Here is a 24,895-nt window from a genome sequence, read left to right on the forward strand (position 1 = left end):
TTATATTTGGAGAGTAAACTATTGGGGGGTATGATTCCAAAAATTGCAGTTAGAGCAGAGGGTTCAAATGCAACATTGTATATTTCTGAGAATGTATTGAATATAGACAACCAATAGGTGTGAAGTTTTGAACATGCCCAGAAAGCGTGAATAAGGGAGCCGACCTCTGACCTGCATCGATTACATAAGGGATCAGTCCCTGGATAAAACTTAGCTAGCTTTTCATTAGAGAAATGCAACCGGTGCAAGACTTTGAACTGAAGGAGTCCATGTCTAGCGCATATTGAAGAAGAGTGAACCCTGTGAAGAATGGATTGCCAGAGCTCATCTGTTAATGTAATTGCAAGGTCTTTCTCCCAATGCGACTTAATAATAGAGAGAGAAGGAGATTGTAGATCTAGCAGTATGGTATAAATCTTTTTAATCGCCCCCCTTTGATGGATGTCTATACCTATGATTTTATCCAGAGCTGTTTCTTCAGGCAGTTCAGGAAATGTTGGTTATCTATTTTTCACAAAATGCCGCAGTTGTAAATAGCGGAAAAAGTGTGTATGCGGAATATTAAACTGTTCCATGAGTTGTGTGAACGAAGCAAAAATCCCATCAATGAAAAGGTGTTTAACTTCACTGAGTCCATTTCTTTTCCAGATTTTAAAGGCAGAATCAGACATAGAGGGTGGGAATATATGATTTGAACAGATAGGAGTTTTAATTGACATAAAATGTTGTCCTAATTTTTTCCTGCACTGCACCCAGATTCTCAGGGAATTATATAGCAGAGGATTGCATTTATAGGTACAAACCTCTAACGGGAGAGCAGAGGTCAACAAAGCAGGTAAACTAGTCTGACCACAATAAGACGACTCAATTTGAAGCCAAGATGGGGTTTCTGTAGAAAAGTCACTCATCCAATATAGCATGTTTTGTATATTTGCTGCCCAGTAATAAGACTGAAAATTTGGCAAAGCTAAACCGCCTATAGGTCTAGGTCTCTGCATAAAATCTTTACGAATTCTGGGGGATTTGCTATTCCAAATAAAAGCTGAAACGTGTTTATCCAGTGTCACAAAGAATTCCTTTGGGATGTAACATGGAATACACTGAAATAAATAAAGGAACTTGGGCAGTACGTTCATTTTTATAGAGTTGACACGGCCCATTAACGATAGTGGCAGATCACTCCACCTCCGAAAATCTAGTTTAGTATGCTCAAGAAGTGGTATACATTTTTTTTTAAAGAGATCTTTATATTTGCGAGTAACTTTGACCCCCAAATAGGTCACGTAATCCGATTTAACTTTAAAAGGGAACTTTACAAATGAAATATTCCTGGCTTTAGAGTTTATACTAAATAGTTCACTTTTATGTAAATTTAATTTATAACCCGAGATAGTGCCGAATTGTTCAAGTATGGTAAGAGCATGGGGAAGAGAGCTCAGAGGATCTGAAATATACAGCAAGAGGTCATCAGCATATAAAGATAATTTGTGCTCCTGATCAGCTCTGTAGATGCCCTTAACCTTATCTTCTGCTCGCAGCTTAATCGCCAACGGTTCAATTGCTAACGCAAATAAAAGAGGGGATAAAGGGCACCCCTGTCTTGTCCCACGATGGAGTGGGAAGTAACAGGAATATAATGAATTTGTTCGAACACACGCCATAGGTGAGGAGTAAAGTACACGAACCCAAGAGATGAATTTAGGGCCAAATCCAAATTTATTTAATAAGTAAAATAAGTAGTCCCACTCCACCCGATCAAAAGCCTTTTCCGCGTCAAGTGACACGGCGACTTCAGGGGTTGCAGTTGACTCCGTGTATAATATGTTCACAAATCTACGCAAGTTAAAAAAGCCATGTCTTCCCTTTACAAATCCTGTTTGATCAGAAGAAATAATATGAGGTAAACATCGTTCTAGTCTGTGAGCCAGGATCTTAGATAATATTTTTAAATCCACATTTAACAGCGATATTGGACGATATGATGAACATTCAGTTGGATCCATATTTGGCTTTAACAACAAAGAAATAGTGGCTTGACGAAGCGTTGGGGGGAGACATTGCCAATTGAATGATTCAACAAACACGTTTTGTAATAAAGGAGACAAACTATCTTTAAAGGTCTTGAAAAACTCAACCGGGTAACCATCTGGTCCCGGAGATTTTGCATTCTGCATTGAGCCAATTGCAAATTTAATTTCTTCTACAGTAATCTGTTCCTCCAGTTGATCCCTAAGTGTAGAGTCTAAAGTTGGGATCGTCATTTTTTCAAAAAATTCGTCAAACAAGCCAGGCATTCTTAAAGACTCTGATTTATAAAGGTTAGAGTAAAACATTTTAAAACTCTCATTTATGTCTTGTGGATCTGTAGTAATCTGTCCAGATTGGGTTTTAATTTCAGGAATTAAATGTGCAGTTTCAGATTTACGGAGCTGGTGTGCCAAAAGTCTAGTTGCTTTTTCCCCGTGCTCATACCACATACTCCTGGACTTAAGGATCGTACGTTCAGACTTATCAGTAGAATTTAGATTAAACTCAGTTTGCAAGGTCAATCTTTGTTTATATAAATCTGGAGACGGAGTTATAGAGTGCTGTTTGTCTAATTGTGAAATCAGATCTGTCAATTCAGATAAACGTTTTACCTTTTGTTTTTTAATATGTGAGCAATAGGAAATAATGTGACCACGTAAAAATGCTTTCAAGCTTTCCCAAACTGTACTAAAAGCTATACCCGGTGAAATGTTTATTTTTAAGAAAAGTTCAATTTGTTCCGAAACATATTGTACAAATTCTTTATCTGAAAAAGAAGAGGATTGAGTCGCCAAGAATACACTGAACGTTTGTCTGGAAAGCTAAGTTCCAAAATAAGTGGGCTATGATCAGATATAATAATACTATCGTATCTGCAAGTTTTTGTATTAGGAAGTAGTTTTTTATCTATGAAAAAATAATCTATACGTGAAAATGTTTGATGGACTGCAGAAAAAAAGGAATATTGTCGGGAATGTGGATATAGATATCTCCAAATATCTACAGCACCGTAATTTTGCAGAAAAGATTGTAAAACTATTGAAGACTTCTGGAGTGAAAAGTTTTTGGTCGAAGAGCGATCTAAAACTGAGTCCATGACAGTGTTCATGTCTCCTCCAAGTATCAGTTGGTGGGTATCAGTTAGAGGAAGGGAGTGAATCAGGTTATTGAAAAATTTAGAGTCATCAAAGTTAGGGGCATATATGTTTGCTAAAATAATGGGAGTGTTAAAAAGTGACCCGGTCACAATTACGTACCGGCCATTCGAGTCAGTCATTATATCTGACATTATAAATGGAGTGTTTTTATTGACCAGAATTGCTGCGCCTCGTGCTTTACCATTAAAACTAGAATGAAAAATTTCCCAACCCAACTTCTTTTAAGTCTTGAATGGTCTATATCTTTAAGGTGCGTTTCTTGCAGAAATGCTATATGTACCTTAAGGCGGCGGAGATGAGAAAGCACCTTATTTCGTTTCACTGGATGATTCAATCCTTTTACATTCCAAGTAATAAAATTAACATTGCAATCATTACTCACAGAGGTATAGTTAGTGGAACTTGACATCTACATACACGATGAGAGAAAATGGTCCAGATCACATTGTTTAGTCCTGTCCACGGTGTACACTATTAGTTTGTAGTTAGCCAGCATCTGTACAAATAATAAATGACAAAAAGAAAACAAAAAGCACACACACAAAGCAAGAGAAGAAAAGAAAAAAACCAAAGACAAGTACCTAGACAAGTACCCACCCATCCTTTTACATTCAGTGTTGTCCCCAACTGACAAACACAACATCCCCAAAGCCTCTCTGCTTTCTGTAGGAACCTCTCACCATAAACTCAACCACTGTCCCAAGTAAAAATAAAGGGGAATCTAAACTATAAATCACCCATTTGCCCTGAAGCGTTTTAGAGAAAGTAACATCAAACAATGTGTGTAGTTTTACTTTTAAAACAAGAACGAACTTCTATAACAACTAAAATAACATAACCTATGATGCGTTTGTTTAACATCAAATATACGCTAGTTCGGACGGTACAGTTCGTTTGGTACCCAATTTAACAATACTACTATTCACTCAGCTGCCCAGAAATACAAACAAACGTACCATCCGTATGCATCAGTCTGCAGATGCAGGAGAGTCGCTCAAAATGTTCCAAACGAATCTTGTATCCTGCTCATTCAGGACGGGGACCAAACTTGGATTCAATAAAGGATTTCGCTGATTCAGGGGAATCAAACACTTTTGTTTCGCCATTCATGGAGATCCGAAAAAGAGCAGGATAGATAAGGCCGTAGCGAACTCCGTCTTTTTCCTGTGGTAGCTTCTTTATTCCATTGAAGGCAGCCCGGCGTCTGGACAGGTCGATGCTGTAGTCGGGAAAGATAAAGATCTGCTCCCCTCGAAACTCCAACTTGCCTTTCCGTCTAGCGAGCTGTTGTATCCGCTCCTTCTCCTGGTAGTAATGGATCCGCACAATAAAGGCCCGCGGGCGTTTTCCCTTCGGAGGTACCGGTGCTACCACCCGATGAGCACTGTCCAGGAGTGGAGCCTTTTCCAGGCCGTCGGGACCTCCCAGCACGTCGAATAACAGGTCTGCGATGAATCTGGTGGGATTCATCGCAGCTCCATTCCTTCAGGTATTCCCAGTATGCGAAGGTTACAACGTCTTCCCCTATTTTCCAAGTCGTCTGTTTTTGCCAATAACTTCTTATATTGGTTGCTTAGGTCCGCATAGCTGGTTTCCACAACTTCCAAGCGCTTGTCCAAATTCTCCAGGCCTTCGTCATATTCACCCAGTTTCTTTGTGAATTCGTCAACAGCAGCTTGAATGGGTGAAACGGCTTTGGCGATTTCTTCTTTAATTTCACCTCGTAGGTTTTCGTTTTCCTCTCGAATTACTTCTTTAACAATATCGCGGAATGTAAGCAACATGGCCTGGTCTATAGCCGCTTTGCTAGCACCCTCCGGGTTATTAGCTTGCGCTCCTTTAGCAGAAGATTTAGGTGGCATCTTGATCCAGAAAAGACGGAAGTATGCACAATGACGTCGACTCTCCGGTTACAACTCAGAATATCCAAGAGTTGGGCTATTTTGGGCGATTTTTAAACTATTTTTACAAAAATGTTGGGACCTCGTGGTTTGCACGTCTACTCCATAACGCGCCCCTAGTGGTCCTCCAAAAAGGAAAGTTTTAAGATTAGTCTTAAAAATAGATAGGGTGTCTGCCTCACGGACCAAAACTGGGAGTTGGTTCCACAGGAGAGGAGCCTGATAGCTAAAGGATCTGCCTCCCATTCTACTTTTAGAGACTCTAGGAACCACCAGCAGACCTGCAGTCTGAAAGCGGGGTAATCAGAGCTCTGATATATGATGGAGCTTGATTATTAAGGTGCTTTAGACGTTAGAAGGAGAATTTTAAATTCTATTCTTGATTTAACAGGAAGCCAATGAAGGGAAGCTAAAATTGGAGAAATATGATCCCTCTTGTTGATTTTCATCAGAACTCTTGCCGCAGCATTTTGGATCAGCTGAAGACTTTGAACTGCATTTTGTGGACTTCCTGATAGTAAAGAATTACAATAGTCCAGCCTTGAAGTAACAAATGCATGGACTAGTTTTTCAGCATCACCCCTGGACAGAATGTTTCTAATTCTGGCGATATTCCGGAGGTGAAAAAAGGAAACTCTGGAAACCTGTTTAATATGGGATTTAAATGACATGTCTTGGTCGAAAACAACACCAAGATTTTTAACTTTATTACCAGAGGCCAAGTTAATGCCATCCAGATTAAGTGATTGATTAAGAACTTTATTTTTTGAAGACTCTGGCCCAAAGATTACAACTTCTGTCTTGTCAGAATTTAAATGCAGGAAATTTAAAGTCATCCAGCTTTTGATGTCATCAAGACATGACTGCAGTCGAAGTAACTGATTGGATTCATCAGGATTTATGGATAAATATAGCTGAGTGTCATCAGCATAACAGTGGAAATTAATCCCATGCTGTCTGATAATTTTGCCAATCGGAAGCATATATATATAGTAAATAGAATTGGTCCAAGGACTGAACCCTGTGGTACTCCACAGGTGACCCTAGAGTTTGAGGAAGATTTATTATTAACATGGACAAACTGGAATCTGTCCGACAGATAAGATTTAAACCAGCCTAATGCTTTTCCCTTAATCCCTACAGTATGCTCAAGTCTTTGTAGGAGAATATTGTGATCAACTGTATCAAATGCAGCACTGAGATCTAACAGGACAAGTATAGACACAAGTCCATTATCTGAGGCCATGAGAATATCATTGGTGACCTTCACCAGAGCTGTTTCAGTGCTATGATGAGCTCTAAAGCCTGACTGAAACTCCTCAAGTAGGTCATTACTTTGTAAATGTTCACATAGTTGATTAGCAACTACTTTCTCAAGAATTTTAGATAAGAAAAGAAGATTAGATATAGGTCTGTAATTTACTAACTCATCTTGATCAAGAGATGGTTTCTTAAGTAAAGGTTTAGTAACAGCTACTTTAAAAGCCTGTGGTACATATCCATTTACCAAGGATAGATTAATCATGTCTAAAATTGGACCACTGATCAGAGGGAATACCTACTTAAACAACTTGGTTGGGATTGGGTCTAACATACAGGTAGAAGGTTTAGATGAAGCTAAAATTTTAGATAGCTCAGAAAGCTCTACTGCTTTTAAACAGTTCAGACACTGCGCAGGTTCTAAGGATTCCTCCAATGCTGCCTCACTTACTGAGGACGAGGTAATCATGTTTGGGAGGATGCCAATTATTTTATTTTTAATGGAATCAATTTTATTTATGAAGAATCCCATAAAATAATTACTGCTAAGAGCTAAGGGTATGGATGGATCAACAGAGCTGTGGCTCTGGGTAAGTTTGGCAACTGTACTGAAGAGAAATCTAGGATTATTCTTATTCTCCTCAATTAATGATGAAAAATATGCTGCTCTAACTCTGCGAAGGTTCTTGTTATACAACAATAGACTGTCCCTCCAGATTAGGTAGGATTCATCTTGGTGTGCAGAGCGCCATTTTCTCTCCAATTTCCTAACATTGTGCTTCAAGGAACGCAGCTCTGAATTAAACCAAGGAGCCAGCTTCCTGTGAATAATCACCTTCTTCTTCAAGGGAGCTACATTGTCTAATGCAAAACGCAATGACGAAGTCATACCGTTTACAAAGACATCTATTTGTGAATTGGAAGAAACAACATTGCTGCCATCTACAGGGCATTTCTGCAATACGGAGGATATTAAAAAGGGGACAAACTCTTTAAGTTTTGATACAGCATTATCTGATAAAGATCTACTATAATGGAACCCTCTTTTGGGGGTGGAGAACTCAGTTAGATTAAACTCAAATGTAATTAAAAAATGATCAGATAGGACAGGGTTGTGAGGAAATACTGTTAATTCTTCACAATCAATGCCATATGTCAGCACAAGGTCTAAAGAATGGAGCCAAGAGTGCGTCGGTTTATGCACATTTTGAGCAAAACCAATTGAATCTAGGATAGTTTTAAAGGCTACACTAAGGTTATCACATTCTGTGTCAACATGGATGTTAAAATCACCCACTATAATAACCTTATCAGTATTTAACACCAAATCAGATAAGAAATCTGACAACTCATCCAAAAACTGAGTGTAAGGGCCTGGTGGACGATACAAAACAACAAACAGAAGAGGTTTTATTGCTTTGCAGTTTGGATGAGGGAAACTGAGGGTTAAATGTTCAAAAGAACTGTAATTATTAATTGGCCTGGGACTAATTAATAAATCAGACTGAAAGATGGTTGCCACTCCTCCTCCTCTTCCCACAGGTCTGGGAATGTGGAAATTTGAATAATTGGAGGGAGTTGACTCATTTATACTAACGTAGCCCTCTTGTAGCCAGGTTTCTGTGAGACAAAACAAATCAATCTGTTTATCAGAAATCAATTCGTTAACTAACAAAGTCTTTGGAGGGAGAGACCTTATATTTAATAGACCACATTTAATTGTTTTATTTTTAGGTTCAAGGTGAACCGTATTGATTTTTAGTAGGTTTTTATGATTTGTTCCTTTTAGATAAGTTTTTGATCTGTTAAGTTTTGGCCGTGGGAAAGACACCGTCTCAATAGGATAATGGATGGGTAACAGTACAGAAGCTGCAGAGAGGTGTGTTAAACTACGGCTCTGCTTCCTGGTCTGGACCCTGGGTGGTCAGCATTTAGGAGAACTAATAAATCCGGCCAGATTTCTAGAAAGAAGAGCAGCACCATCCAAAGTAGGATGGATGCCGTCTCTCCGGATCAGACCAGGTTTTCCCCAGAAAGTTCTCCAGTTATCAATGTAGCCCACGTCGTTTTCAGGACACCACCTAGACAACCAGCGGTTGAATGATGACATGCGGCTAAACATGTCATCACTGGTCAGATCAGGCAGGGGACCAGAGAAAATTACGGAGTCCGACATTGCTTTAGCAAACTCACACACCGAAGCAACACCAACTTTAGTGACCTCCGATCGGCGTGACCGGGTGTCATTACCGCCAGCGTGAATAACAATCTTACTGTATTTACGCTTATCCTTAGCCAGCAGTTTTAGGTATTCTATGTCGCCCGTTCTGGCCCCTGGCAGGCATTTAACTATGGTCCCTGGTGTCTCTAGTGCCACGTTTCTGACTATTGAGCTCCCAATATTCAGGGTCGGCTTCTCAGCGGGTGTGTCGCTGAGTGGGGAAAATTTGTTAGAAACGCAGAGGGGTTGGTGGTGAACTGGGGGCTGAAATCTAGAGCTATGCTTCCTACGAACTGTCACCCAGCCGGCCTGCTTACCTGGCTGCTCGGGTGCTTCTGGAGGACCACTAAGTGAACTAACGCTAGGTCTATGTGGCTCCGCGCTAGCAGAGGGGCGGCTATCAGCTGGTCTTTCCATAGCACGGAGCCGGGACTCTAATTCTGACACCCTCGCCTCCAAAGCTACAAAAACACTACATTTATTACAAGTACCATTATCACTAAAGGAGACAGAGGAATAGCTAAACATCTGACACAGAGAGCAGGAGATAAGGGGAGACTTATGATTTAATAATGTTCTCTTCTACAACACCTTCAACTTTATGACGATGATAATGGGTTAACAAATGTCAACCTTCTGGGATGCTTCTGGGCAAATAATATTACACATGCGATATAGGCAAATTTATATGATTTAAAATCATGTTAATTAGCTTTTATTTAAACTATAAAGTGACCGAGTTTGTTTCTATTAACCCTTCTGTTTGATTGGACCAGAATTTCAAGAGCGATTGTTGTTGGTTTTTTTTGTTTGGCCTTAAAGGTCAGAATTCAATCAGAATTCAATCAGAATTCAAACTGCTGAAAGTACTTTAAATATAAAATTATTACATACTGTTAGATAAATTATATGTTGTTGTTTTTTTTATTAAGAGTAATTTTCATTTGAATATGCTTTTGTGAAGGCTTCCGTGTTTGTCGAACAACAGCACTGCACCTCCCATTTTGTGACGTCACGTTTTGGGATCGGCTGTTGAGCAAGTCCCAAGGCTCTATGTATGTGTAGAGAGTTAGGTAGGAATATAAATAAATCAGATACAAGGAAATTATTTCAGAGATCGTCTGTGGATGTAGTTTTTAGTAGTATTTTTAGTTTTCAAAGAAGAATAGGCATTATGGGGAGAATATAATACATTAAGGTTGATCCATACTTTTAGGTAATGCACCTAAAAGTTGTTTGCCAACCACCATAAAAAAGAGAAGAAGAAGAAGAGGCTCTATTTGTTATGTGTCTGTCACTATCTCTCTCTGTCTCTCTCCGAGGTCGGTCGTGTCTTTTCTCTCTCTGCAGCTTTTACCCCCCCCCCCCCCTCTCCTGCTTTGCTTTGCTATGTCTTGTCTTCTGAGCACTTTCTTCATATCAACCGAACTCTGAAAAACATGGATCTGGTAAGCTGGTCTCTCAATACTATTGATAAATTTTTTTCGACGGGTAGGCAACGGAAGGGGACCCGTCCGGTCCTGATTTGACTTATTTTGTGAGATACACCCTAAATTCCTGGAGGAAAACGGTGTGTCTTTCGACCTTGTCATTCCTGGACGTTTGAAATTTTCACATTGGATTAAGGATACTGGGATCTCTACTTATTGGTTTTTGTGGATTTTTGAAGTATCGGCAAATACAGCGGATGTCGGAGCCATTTGGCCTTGATCAGGCTGCCGGCTGCATGACGCGCTCACTGTGGCTGTTAGCGGACAAACCTGGCAGGTGAATAGAGCGAAGCCGAAAAGCTGCCTGTGTTGGAACGCAGACTAACTTTGGGATTGAACTCAAGGGGAGATGGGATAAAATCTGGGAGTGACGCGCGAAAAAGCCCAATAATTTGGAAAATTGGATTTATGTGGAGCCAGCAAAAGACTTAAAAGCTGACAGGAAAGGCAGAGCAGCTTGTCTCATAACAAATAACATATTTGGATTCCCTCCCTATCTACTCCTGGATTGTTATGACGGAGAGTGCCCAGAAAAGCCCCCGGCTACCCCCCTCCCCCGCTGACACCTGAGGATGCTTCTCTGAACTGTGGGCCGGCTGATAACATCAAGGACAATGGCCTCTGGAGAGTGTTCACGGAGAAAAACACTTTCGCCCATACACACACGCATAACTGATACTCATAAAACTGATGAATTACACACACGCGACAGATCTCAAATGTTTACCTTCTGCATACATGTTGTCTTGTGTTTATTTGTGCTTTTGTGCTATGAGGGTTTTTTTGTGTCGGTTGTTTGTCTCTTTATAGGTGAGAGCATAAATAGGCAAACATCTGTCTCTTTTTTTTCTCTCTCCCCTCTTTCCCCATGTTGTTGCTCTTTCTTCGAGAGTTTCAAGGCAGCGCCTGTAAACTCCGTTTAGGCGGGGTCTGGGCAGTTTGGAGGAATGTGGCCTTGACAGCTGCGCTTTTTAGCAGCGGCTGGCTGGCTGCGTTCCTTGGCAACGCAAGGCCTCAGTCAATCGTTCCCCCCAAATGTTTGTTTGTTAAGTGTATGTGATGGACGGTTGTACTGGAACTGACTTTTCGATTGCAATGCAAATTGTAATTGACAAATAAAATTTGATTGATTGATTGATTGATTGATTGATTGATTGATTGACTACCCGATCCGTACCGGTAGCATGATCCGTACCATTAGCTCATTTGCGGATCGGGTAGTGACAGTGTCACTGCACGCTATTATCCAAGATTGTGACGACCAGTGCGGCAGAGAGTTATAGATTAATTAGCGACAGTGATGGGCGATTTTTTTTGTTTTTTTCTGTGTGTGGTGAGTGGGGCACAAGGGAGGGATGGTGTGAATGAGTTTTCTATTTTATTTATTTATTTTTTTCCCAGGTATGGGTGTGGTCCGCTCCCTCTCCCAAGAACATCTCAAGTCTCCGCTAGGTGCGGAGCCCATCCCCCCACGTCCTGCCCTCCTCCACTTCGTTGGCGGGCGCCTTGGCCCTCTGGCGCATTGGTTGGCTTCGGGTTTGGGGCGGGTTCCCGGGCGTGCGCCGGCCCACTCCCGGCGGCCTCTTCGCGGGGCCTGGCCCCCCGGGGGGCGGCCGGGGCCCCCGTCGCGGGGGCGGGGCGCCCCTGGGGCCTCTGGCCCTCAGGGCCCATGGCCGGGACCACTTCAGCGGGGCTAGCTGCCGGCGGAGCCCACGGGCTCGTCCCCGCGGCTCTTGAGGGCGTCGGCATTGCGGTGGCTGGGGGATTTCCTCGGGGTCGTCTCTGCTCCTTCCTTGGGGGCGGGGGGGGGGGTTGCAGATATCCTGTGTCGGCCCCTCCTGGGCGACCTGCTTTAGGGAGTCCGGGGTTACGGGTCCCCTGACGCCTGCCTCTGTGCTCGGGGAAGGTGGGTCTTCGGTTCTCCACAATCACTATCAAGCTATTTCTGGATAATTTTCACCTAAACTAGTGTACTCTCACATCTCCCACAGGTGCTGGGTCCCAGGTATTAAGTGTTCACTTATATACAGTAATCTTATAATTTATTTATTTATTTATTTATGTTCTCTCACTTTCTTTTTTCAAGTATCACATTACACATGTCAGCTTACATAATAATATATATGATTTAGCAATGGCATCTAGGTGTTATTCGATTGTATCTGTTGCTTTATGTCTGTTGGTTGTGCTGTTCTTTTTGCATCTCTCTTTCCAGGTGATGGAGCAGACGGAGAAGGTTTTATCATTCTCTCCCTTTTATCTCCTCTTTCTTTCACTTCTACTCTTTTTTTTCTTTTCTTTCTCTTTCGCTTTTTGTTCTTCCTTTACTCTCCCATTGTCATGTCCATATAATTTGAAATTCTCCTTGCAGGAATCATAATAAAGCTATTTACAAGCATAAATCAAGTGGAGCACTATGGCGAAAGCTATTCGCTCCACTTGTAAAAGCAAAATCTGTCGAGCTCTATCTGGCATTGAGACATCAATTCCTATTGCCATATTGCTAGACAGGACACTGGGGAAAAAAAAAAAAGAGAAAAAGAAGAAGAGGCTCTATTTGTTATGTGTCTGTCACTACCCGATCCGTACCGGTAGCATGATCCGTACCATTAGCTCATTTGCGGATCGGGTAGTGACAGTGTCACTGCACGCTATTATCCAAGATTGTGACGACCAGTGCGGCAGAGAGTTATGGATTAATTAGCGACAGTGATGGGCGTTCCATGGGTTTATCATCATCATCTGATAGCAGTTTGGAATATATATAAGACTTTCTTGATAGCAACCTGACTTTTGACGAAATACAGCCATACCAGTTTGAGGCAAGGAGACCAAAAAGGGACGATGTGAGTTAAATCTGTCTGCTGCGGCAGCCGTCTCCTTATTTTTGTGTTATTCTTCTCAGTTTGTTGTTCTTGCCGATGAAATATCTCGGTGTCCCTTTTTTCTAAAGTCGCTTGTAAATTTCATGAGTTGTGGGTTGCAGGGCTTGTTTCTGAAAGTGAAGTCGCTTGTGCTCTAAACTAAGTGACACTGCCACACAACAGACACCAGCTGAAATATCTCTCCGCCTCATAACTGAAAGGTGAAAAAACTAATGTTTTTTTCACTTTTACCCGATGTATTGCAACATCCAACTACCATGCACGTGTGCATTGTTGAATTTCAATGGTGAATTCCTCTCAAAATCCGAAATAATTGTTGTTGATCACAGCTGTGTACAACACTTCCTATTGAATTAGCTTGTAGAGCGCAGTGCCTCTCCGCTAAGAAACGTCACAGGATGTAATGTCAGGTGGCCATTATTGCCCGGCAGCCCCCAGTATCGTGATCGCGTCAAAAATTTATGTTTTTATTTCTTTACTGATTAACACTAAACTCATTAAATCACCAGGAACGTATTAGTTTTAGGTATAGATAATAATCCCCAGATTTTTCCTTGTTGACCGGACTTTCACTTTAAATCATCTCCTGTTTCACCGTCTCCCCATGATTGCTTCAACGCCATATTGTGGTATCACTGACTAATCGCGTCATGTTGTAATAACGCGAGACTTGAGCTGTGAGCAATTCAAATTCATGCTTGGATATCCGTAGTCGCATCAGCGCGTTCTAGATGACAGGTACTGGCTATTATTCTTAATTCTATGAACGCTGTTTAAAATTTCGGGCTCTCAAAAAATAATTTTGGTCTCCAAAAGGGGGTGCGTGCGCCTCCTGCACCCCCGCCTGTATCCGCCACTTGGTGTAAAGGTGAAGGTAATCAGTATTTTCGCACCTCACTTAGTAGCTCAAGAAAATATTTCTATCTAAATATTTTAGCCTAAATATTTAAGCTAAAATATTAATCTTTTTATTTATTTATTTTTTTCAATACGACCCTTATGTTTAGTCATTTCTGCCAAAAACTGCAGCATTTTGATTTATTCCATCTGAATACAGTGTTTGCAAGCCATACTCTGATTGGATGGAACGAAATCTGTCTGTAATTGGCTGGTGAGGTGGACAGTTTTTGAAGTCGCAAGCACACAGAGAGTCGAGCGGAGCGGAGAAACAGCCACGCGAGCGCACAGCTGGTGTTGAGCGTGGAAGGAGCAGGTCAAGCGCGCAAGCAGATTTGCGTGCGAGCAGAGACCGAACCGAGCGCGAGGACAGTAGGTTGAGAAGAGATTATCAGAGTTGAGGGTGCGCTCATAGCGCAGCGGGTAGCACGACCGACAAACGGAGGACCCACATACAGATTTATAACACACTGCACCATATGATTTTGTGTAATTTAATGCTGCTTAATTAAGGTGGTTACTATGAAGACACTTTACTTCTTTAGACATATTTAAAGGAGAGACATTATGCTTGTATTGCTTTCTTTTTCTCATTTTAATCATTCAGTTGGGGTCTATAAAAAGTGGAACTGCAAAGCTATGTTCTGAATTTCTCGTTATCATTGCTCCACAGCCCGCTTTTTGTTTCCCCTGTTCTTTGTTGCACCTGAGAGCAACTCTTTTGGTACCCTCTCTTTTAATGCAAATGAGGCACTTTACACCCCACCTGCCTCGGAGGTCACCCACTTTGGCCATTTTTGTGGTATACTGGTGGACAGAGTAATGAATTGTTTGAGTTAACACACCCAATGAAACATTGTTACTTTCCTGCTGCCCTATCTGACATAGGTGAATAAGAGGCTTTTGCAGCACTTCAAGTCATGCTGGGCAGGAACCAAAATTATTTGAAGTAAAAATCCTTCAGTTTGGACAACAAAAAAATGTCAGACTCACAGAATTGGCAAGTCTTTTTAGAGCTAAGCAGCAAATACTGTGACATAGTTTTTCAAAAAACAGAATTGAGTAAACAGAATGGCTTGAAAAATATGACCCAAACAGGACATAAAGATATCTATACAGCACCTGGAAAGACTGCATTAAAAATTGCTTAACTCCAAGTACATAGCAAAATATAATTAAGTGCTAAAAAGGAGGATTTTGCATGATATATCCCCTTTAAAGAAAAAATTAATTTGAAAAAAACAAACAAAGTCACAACAGAAATCACACATCTAGGAAGAAATTCTTCTCTATTATGGTACGAAAAAGAAAGAAAAGAGTAGAATCTACACCAGTGATGCAAATTGAATGAAATCACTTACACTGTGTTTTAATTTTTGCCATTATTATCCTTACTTACATAAGACATTCAAGTGAGCTGTTACACAGTAAATGCCCTGATGTGATTGGTTGGGTTACCTGTAAGCTACGTGGCTTGTTAGTCTGTAAGTGAAAGTGAAAGTGTCTACTGACATGTTAATCCAGCAGTGGCTGTCACTGTCTCAGCAGGAGCACCAGCAGCACCAAAAGTAACACCGCAAAGGTAACAATCGAGCTTTTTAACAATTGCATTGATGATGAATATTAATTTGACAGAGTAACAAAAGTCATATAATTCAAGCATATATTTAATGTTATTTTGATAATTATGGCCATGTCCTGTTCCTCAAAAAAACTTTAATGCAGAAAGATCCAGAAAGCTTGGTCACTGTGCAGTTTTTCAGAACAGAGAAGCTTCCCCCCACAACAAGGAGGGTAAACCATGAGATGTCATTGTTAATTCACCTGATCGTTAAGAGACTGTCGTATCTAAGTACAGTAATGGAAAGTTAAGTACAGGAAAAAATATAGTTTAATGAAAAAGCCGAAGCCTTAAAGGTCCCATGAAATCACTGTATAAACCATTTCATGTAGTCGATATTGGTGCATATGTAATTTTTTCAAAGAATTTCGTAAAAAAAAGAACACCAGCTGGTTGTTTTGTCAGGCCAAAGGTCCCTCCTCAGTATAAAGAATGGTTGTGATAATGATATGAAGCTCTACTAAGTTGACAAACCTTTTTTACATTTGACAAATGACTACAATCGGAGGCGGTCAATTCTTAACGCACAATGTTATATAATCATATTTTAGCTGTGCCACAGTAATAATTGAACTAGTTTGTTAAGTGAAGTCATTTTTGTTTTAATTTCTTTATTATTATCGTCATCTATGGTTTAGTTGTTCCTGGGTTTTTAAAAATGTCCAGTTGAAAGCCTCCCTCTCTCTCTTCCCTGCGCAGCCTGATTGGTTCCACCTGTCAGGCTGCAATTATCACTGATTTGTTTCCACCTGTTGTCACCTCTATATACACCCACCTCATTCTTTTCTCGTTGCCTGTCTGTAGCGTTCAACTCCTGCTCAGTTTCAGCCAGTATTCCTGTGTCAGCTTTGTTTTGTTCAGTCAGCCAGAAGACTTGTCAGCTCTGTTCCAGCTCACCCTCGGCCAGAGACACTGTTCCAGCCGTCTCTACCATAGAAGGATTGAGAGGATATGCCAGCAGTGGTCGACAGGGGTGGCTGTTTGTTGGCCATCTTGGATTCAGAAGAAATTTACTTGCAGTTACAATGCCTGACCACTGAATTTACCTCAATGGTGTGTGGCAGCAGAGAGCATTCTAGACACTAATATGCAGTTTTACCATAGAAACCATAGAATTAAAGAGATATTTACTTTTTAGCAGTGTTGTATAAAGAACTGAAATCTCGGAGTCAAGTAAAAGTATAAGTATCTCTCCAAAATATGACTTTGGTAAAAGTCCAAGTCACTGACTGAAATGTTACTTGAGTAAAAGTCTTAAACTATCTGAAATGTCTTGTACTTAAGTATGAAAATTACTGTAAAAATAGATGTACTCAAGTAATGTAATAAAAAGTATAAGTAAAAAGTAAAACAAAGCAAATGCAATTTGTATGACAGTTTTTAGATTTTGGTAAACTTTGAAAGTCAAATTCACTTAAAATAATATAAACAACCAAGTGCAGGAGAAATTTAGACCAAGTTTAGACAGAAAACACAACCTTTTTGTAAGCTTTCAGTTTTCCTTCTTCAAGTAAGGTCAGTGCTATACACCAAGTGCATGCAAAGGGGGTGTATACTAAGAACATGGTTAAGTGATAAACCAGGCTTAGTTAACCCCCCCCCCCCCTCTACACCTGCTGCCACCACACCACACACACACACCAAAAAAAGTCAAATTAACTGTATACTTCATGCACTGGAAATCTCTGTATTTTATATTGGATATTTTCAACCCATCTATTGAATTTAGTGCACTAGTTGATCTTTTTTTCATAAGAGAACAGCAAGCACTGCAGCCAAAATATGGCCTTTTTTGACCTGCTGTATATTAGCCAGTCCTTAACAATTTGTTTCCCTTTCATTGCAGGAGGTAGAATATGTTAGATACTTTGGGAATTCTGTGCCCTCTGAATCTCTGAAAAAGGCTTTGTTTTTGCCATTAAACGCACAACATTCATTCGATCAGAATCAGTCAATTTGGTTGGCCATAACATGGGATCATTGAAATTTACGCTGTGATCCATCCCCGAGCAACTATGCACAGACTATCCAATCGGGCAGTAAGCCTCTCCACCTGCACTGTCTCTGTTATCGCTAGGAATGGCTCTCTCTGTCTCCTCCTCAAACACACACATTGTCCTAATGGTCAAACCATTTTATGTTTGGGTGGGGGAGTTCATTTTACTGATCATTTTATTTTTTAAATAAGTTGAATCTGCGGAATCTGACATCATCAACGAGTAATAGTTATAATGAATAATATTGATTGTTTTAATAAAACAAGAAAAGAATAATGGTTAATCAAGTGTTTGGTCAATGTAAACGCCCAAGAGGGGTTGAGTTCTACTCATCAACTTAGAAATATTTCATGGCTGTGAAAGAGAAATGTTTGATTGAGCTACTGTATATCCTGTAAGAGATATTAAGTTTATATTAAGGTAGATTTACAACTCATGTTGGAAAGCTTTTGATAAAAGTTTTCCTTTTTTCCGGTTGATATATCATGATTGTTAAAGTGATCTTGTGTGTTATTTGGTTGACTGATTGTACATTTTGTGCGGAGTCGTAAGCGCAAAGTTTTTTGTTTTTGTTTTTGCTTCAGCACAGTAGTGCGCTAACAGCATGTTCTTATGTGTTTAATAGTTCTGTGCTTTTAACATGAGAGAGTTTGAGATTTGGACTTGTTTTTTTCTTTTAAGTTGGACAGGTTTTATGCTGGTTTGGCCTGGAAACCATCCTTGAGATATGGCAACCTGTAGAGCTGTTTTATGACTCAAAAGTCAAGAATAAGCAGACATGCTGATAAACATAAGCGCTGGTGTCAGGCTGAACACTGAAAGAAAAATTCATACCAGCAGAGGTTCTGTAATTACAGCAGGAAGGGAGCACAAGGATCAGAACAAAGCAGAGTTCCCTTCTGCCTGCAGCAACCCAAGTTTTTTCAGTTTGGCAGAGTTTTCCTGCTTGGTTCTGCTCCTTGTGCTCCTAGCTGTCTAGCTAACCCTCCTAGCGTGAATGTTTACTCCAGTGTTGACTTCAATGCTGACGTTTCAAACAGAAATTAATAGCACTGCTTCCAGCTCACTCTCGCTTGCTCTCGCTTGCTTCGTTGTCATTTCTTGTAATTATTTGGTAGTCAGACCGAATATCCATCCCGCTCCACCGACACCGACGGTGACCACCTTCAGAGGCCAGGGTGTCTCTCTGAAGGCTGAACGTCTGACCCAGCGACCCGCCCCTCTCCAGCTGTGATTGGCTAGCACGTTGCCTTCAGTCGTTGATTTGATTGGTTGAATTGTATGATTGACACATTAAAGATAGTACTAATTGAAAGATGGCCACTCCGAGGTTAAAAAACAAACAAATCCACTTCCAGTTCCATTGGGCACGCTGATGCCTCGCTTTTTTTGTAACGAGTAACTAAACCAAACATTGAAAATGTATTGGAGTAAAAGTATGCAATTAAGTTCGGAAATATAGTGAAGTAAAAGTAATCAAAAAAAATTATACTCAAGAAAAGTACAAAGTACTCCAAAATATACTTAAGTACAGTAGTGAAGTATTTGTACTTCGTTACTATACAACACTGCTTTTTAGTAGCTGTCCACTACAGTGACCGCTATGCACCAGAGGGCTAATGACAGCTTATGACGTGAATCTTTTAGGATCTGTATAAAATGTTTTTAATCTTGATTTGTCTTATACAGTAAACCATATAAAATTGCACCAAGCAAGTTAGAAATAGTACACATATAGTATTGGACAGTGTATTTTTTTAAAGGCCTTGCATAATCACAGAGGGACATTATCATGTTCTTTGTGTTTGTTTCTAAAGGAAGCTACAAGATGCCCTGTCTTTCAAGTGAGTGATCATCCCAGCTCATGTAAATACGGATTGCTCTGTTTTGTTCTGTGCTCATGCCCTTTCTGCTTTATGTTTTGTTAAATAGAACCAGTTAAAGTCGAAACAATCACTAAAGGGGAAACCCTCGGTGCTGATGTAGCTCTGATGAACCAAGTGAAATGGAAAGTTAGGCTGGAGGGAACAAACCAGGGTGGACAATGCACCATTGTTTTCTGCCCAATCACCTCCCGTGTTGGCTCAGATGTGGAGGCAGCCATGCAAAACGTGCCATGTAAGTGATCAACTTTTTCATATAATTTTTCTCTTTCTGCTAAAAAAAGAGAAACAATTTCACTGTGGCACTTCAAGTGTATACAGTATATACACCTTCACAGTGCTGTGAAAAAGTATGTCTTCTGTTTTTTTGTCAAATATTTCAGGTCTTCATACAATTAAAAAGGTCAGACAAAATAAATCCAATGTCAAATAATTTTATTAATTATGTTGGGAGGGGGGAACTTTCCAAAATTCATTAATCTGATTTAAGAACAAACCCCACCTCAACCCTCTGTTACTTAACTGATATCATGAATAGATTGAGACTGATATCTTTCTGTGTGAAAAGTTACAAAGGTATTTGTAACACTTTTAAGCCTCCCAGGGTAATTGGGAGCCATCATCCACAAAGTAAGGAATCAGGGACAAACACAATTATTACATTTTGCTGATAAAATTCCAATTACTCACTTTTTATATGGTGGGGGGATCCAAAACTCACTGGGGGGGATTGTACTATGTGTTGCATCTGGCCTGGGAACCCCTTTGGCTCCTCCAGCATCAGTTGGAGGATGTAGCTGAGGACAGGGATGTCTGGCTTTCCTTGCCTAACCCTTTATGCCTACAACTTTTTTGTTATGCGGAAGAGAATACATGGATGGATGGAATAATGGGTGACCTGCTGTGATGGATGCAACCCTGAATTTTGCTCTCTACCAGAAAAGCTTGAAGAAGAATATGTGGACATCAGTCCATATATTCCACATATATTGGCTGGCGCTGGTCTACAACCACAGCTTGTCATAACTAATCAAGAGGATCTTAAAGATGAATAGAAACATTGAGGGACATGACAGATTGTTAGCTCTGTTTGTAGTCACCGTCCAGAAATCGGTATAAATTGTCCGGCCCGCCGAACAATTTAGTCCGGTCCGGTGGCCAAATGCATTATCATTATCCAACGGCTGTATCTCCTCGCTGCATCGACCGATCTGCACCAGATTTTTTGTGAGTCATGGGCCGGAGCCGTGGCGGTGCGCGAACCCCGCCGGCCGGCACCGCGGCGGTGGCCAATAGGCCGGAGCGCGATTGGCTGCGAGGGCCGATCGACGCCGCTTGCGGCTTTAACATCCTTCATATGCGGCCTATCAGCGTACCTCGAGTCGCTGTTGCACGTTCCATAACAACAATGTTTAAAAACCATGGTTAGGAGACATCTTAGACTTGGAAAAAGCAGTCGTTTTACCGAGTAAAACCAAGGGTAACTACAAGAGTGGAGAAAAACGCATATTTGCCCTGTACGTGATATGACGTCACATTCTAAAAATAGCTCGCTCGCAGAACGCCATTATTAGTGCAATGGAATGTTACTGCTTCATGTCATACATCACACGTCACGGCATGTTCCTACAACGAACTTGGATCAATAGTGACTTGACTCGGACTCAACTCAGATTTATTTATTTTTTTTAATGACTTGGACTTGGCTCGGACTTAAACACTGGAGACTTGAAACTGGACTCGGACTCGAGGCATAGTGACTTGACTACAACACTGGTTCTCCCTGTGCATGCGAGGTTAATTTGCTTCTCTAAATTCTGGTTGTTTGTCCTGTCTGCCTCTGTGTTGCCATGCAATGGACTCCCAACCTGTCCAGGGTGTACCCCGCCTCTCGCCCAGTGAATGCTGGAGATAGGCACCAGCAACCCTTGTGACCTTTATCACCTTTCCCCCTCATTGTCCAACCGTGACCAAACCTGAGATTCAGAAGATTCCTCTATTAGACTTAGACAATAAAGTTTGCACAGGATAATTTATATGGGTTTATATCACCCAGAATAATTTTATGTTTTGATCAAATATTATAATGTTTAGATAAAGATTTAAGGAAAACCTTTATTTTAGGTTACAAATGTGTCATGAGTTACTCTTGTCTCTTACAGTTTTACACCTTATGTTTTTAGGGAGACAAACTGGTATTATCCAGTAAAATTACTCATAGCAGGGTTTGTGTTACAGCATATGTGGAGCTGAAGTCATGGGTCAAATTTCTTTTGACGACAATGGCCTGATTTACAAGAATTTAGAACTGATTTAAACATGACAGCTCTGCTGCTGACTAAGATAGAGTGTTGCTTGGTGGGGGTGGGGGGTGACAATGACATGACAGATCCTAGATTCACCATTGAGTCATCCTGGTTTCATAGTACGTGCAACAATTTGTTTTTTACACCAGTGTTGATATACTTTACTTCTGTGTATAATACGAACAAATACTTAAATTCTCAATTTATGGCCCAATGACAACGATTTAAGCTTAGAGGGTAGTTTTTAGCTTTCTGCCTTCTTGGAAACATGAATTTAGACACTTTTTATTTCCGAAATTACACTCTAAATATTAAATTTAGATTGGTTTAATAGTTAATAGGAGTCCAACAAGGATTCCTTCTGTGAAAAAATATTTGGGGTGTGATGCTTATGTCGTTTTTAAGTGGTCATCTGATAATCCTCTTCCTTTTTCTGCAGTGGTTGAAAGGATCATCCTAGTCTTGATGCACCACACCAGAGATCTTGACTACTCAACTGCTGGGACGAAGTGGTCAGATATATATCCAAATATTGACCTGGAAGTTCATGTTCTCTTCCATGAAAGTGTCCCAGGGTTACTCACCTGTTCTAAGAACACGGAGGCCGTCTATCAAATCCAAAAATATTTGGAACCACATGTTCAAAAGGGTTGGCTTTGGAGATTATTACCTATTTTGTTATTATGTGGTATTGTAGTTCTGTTTGTGGTCCTGTTCCTTGTTTTACTGAGGTAAAGCACAGATAAACAAACAAAACACAGTGAGAAATGCAATGGTTCTAGGTTATTCTGCAACAAATGTTTATGCATTAATCAAGTCATCTAAAAAATCTATATTATATTAGAAAAAAAAATTCACAATATACTGCAACATAAATGACATAGGTCAAAGTAAAATGAAGTAAAATGAATTATGTAGAAACTGCAATTAAACAAATTGAACCGTAATTCAATCAGAAGTACAAATTGAAGGAAAAATAACTTGCTTCTAATGAAATATTTCTACGTGAACTATAAATAATTTCCAGTTATTGATAGTTGGTATTATTATTGTTTGTCTGCTTTAAACATGAAACCAAAGCTCTATTGAAGTCTCCCACCCATACAAAAATTATCTGGAGAATCATAGTCTGCATGAGTGCAGCTCACCCAGTCAATTTTCAACATATTGTATTAGGAATCTAACCAGGAGCCAGTGGAGCTGCTGTAAGACTGCAGTGATGTGATGAAAACAGGGTTTTTTGTTAATAATGCAAGCAGCTGCATGCTGAACCAGTTAAAGCTAACAGTGGGATTTTTGAGGAAGACCAACAAAGTAAAAGATTTAAGTAATCGATGTGAGAAGTTGCAATAGTATTGGACACAAGTATATATGGATTGAGGGAAATAGAGGGACAAAGACAATTAATATTGTGTAGATGAAAATGAGCAGAATGGGAAATGTTATTGATTTTAGGGGTGAAGGCTTTAGTGCTATTGAGGATGACACCCTCACTCTTAACCTGAGGTGAGGAGGAGACTGTAGAACTATCAAGTGAAAGGAAGGAACTGTCAGCTTTGGATAACACAGATCTGGTTCCTACAGGGAGGAGCTCAGTTTTTTCACTTTTTAATTTAAGAAAGTTGGAAATGAAGGGAAGATTTTATTTTAGATAAGCGGGGGTCTAGGCAAGAGGGCAGTTGCATTGTATTTGGCTTACAAGAAAGACAGAGCTGGGTGTCATCTGCATAATTGTGAAAATGGATGTTAAAGTTCTAGAAGATGGCTATGAAGGGGAAAGAAGGTAGATAAGAAAAAGTTGGGGTCCAAGGATAGAGCCCTGGGGAAAGCCGGTTGTAACAAAGGATGTTGACGGGAACTAAAGGATTTAAGTTGTACAAGCTGAGTGTGGCCAGTAAAGTAAGAATCAAACATGTCAAGGGGGTGTATGTGATTCCAGTTGAAGATAATCTGTGGAGAAGGATGGAGTTCGAAATTGTATCGAAGGCAACACACAGATCCAGAGGAATGAGAATGGAAAGTAATCCAGTGTCAGCTGCCATCAGAAGCTCGTTGGTGATTTTTATGAGGGTGGTTTAACTACTGTAGTGCGTACGAAGAACACACTGTAATTCTTTATAAAGGTTATTTGTAAAATGGGAGTGAAGTTGGAAAGCAACTGTTTTTTCTCAGTTTTTTAGTACTTTGGAGATAAAGGCTAATTTTGAAATGGGGGGAGAGTATTTTAGTTGTTGGGATCTGAGCTAGATAGCTTCAGTATTTGAGTGATAATTCCGATTTTGAAGAGGGTAAGAGCAATTCCAGAGGTAAGTGATGAGTGAATTATGGCAGTTTTGAATAGGTGGAGCACTTGAATGCAGGGCTTAATTAGGCCTTTTGGGAATGGATCAAGCATAGAAGTGAAAGATTTAGATTTACAGTTGATGTTGGAGATGCTAGAGCATGCTTCAAAGTAGAAAACTGGAAAATAGTTGACATAAAGGATTTCAAAAGGGAAGAGAGGTGATGAGTCGTTTGAGAACAGGTGGGGGGGGGGGGGGTTGTATGTGATGGCTGGACAATGTTATTGAACTGTGAAAACAAAGTCCTGAAGTTACCTTCACTGGAACAGATAATATCACAATAGCAACTGTATTTAATTTGAGCAGTTAATTCATTTTACTGTACTGTGTGGTACATGTAAGGTAAATGTTGTCAACTTGAACCTCTTCAAAAGAAAACTAGACTAACAATTCACAAAGAAATGGACAAAACTCAGAGGGCAGCGGTAAAACAGGGGGCAGACAGTTTAGAATGTTATTCAAACAGTTATCATAAAGAGGTGCAAGAGGAAAGGATATCCACTTTAATGCCCCTATTTTTTAATGAGATAACTTGCAGAGTCTTAGTTATGGAGAAACAGAGATAAATGTTGAATGTATGGAGGAAATAATCAGCGATTTAAAAATCCTTTGCTGAAAACTTGTAGAGGTTGATGCCAGAGCCAGAGGTCCTGGGGATGAAGTCCAGGGTATGGCCTTTGATGTGTGCGTTTCCAGACAAAGTTACCACCAAGGTGGAACGGTTATTTTTACCTTGGCTAAATTAAGTCTTAAATTAAATTAAACACTTTGTGAGTTTAAATTACCTTTATTTTGTTTGTTAAAATCAAAAACACAATTTTTGGGGGTTTATTTTAGCCATTTAGCCATTTATCATTTTAGACCCAGTTTTAAAAAGACAGGTCCGATCCAGTTTTACTTTTAGGTT

General features: G+C 40.2%; 1 long non-coding RNA gene across 1 annotated transcript; it reads left to right on the top strand.

The window, feature by feature from the left end:
- The first annotated feature begins 15,374 nt into the window (after window positions 1–15,374).
- On the top strand, window positions 15,375–23,016 carry LOC118559438. The gene is made up of 4 exons (XR_004928865.1): window positions 15,375–15,421; window positions 19,275–19,301; window positions 19,390–19,575; window positions 22,086–23,016. It is a non-coding gene; the product is annotated as an uncharacterized LOC118559438 (long non-coding RNA).
- The last annotated feature ends 1,879 nt before the right edge of the window (window positions 23,017–24,895 follow it).

Source organism: Fundulus heteroclitus, unplaced genomic scaffold (assembly GCF_011125445.2).
Source record: "Fundulus heteroclitus isolate FHET01 unplaced genomic scaffold, MU-UCD_Fhet_4.1 scaffold_284, whole genome shotgun sequence".
NCBI lineage: Eukaryota > Metazoa > Chordata > Actinopteri > Cyprinodontiformes > Fundulidae > Fundulus > Fundulus heteroclitus.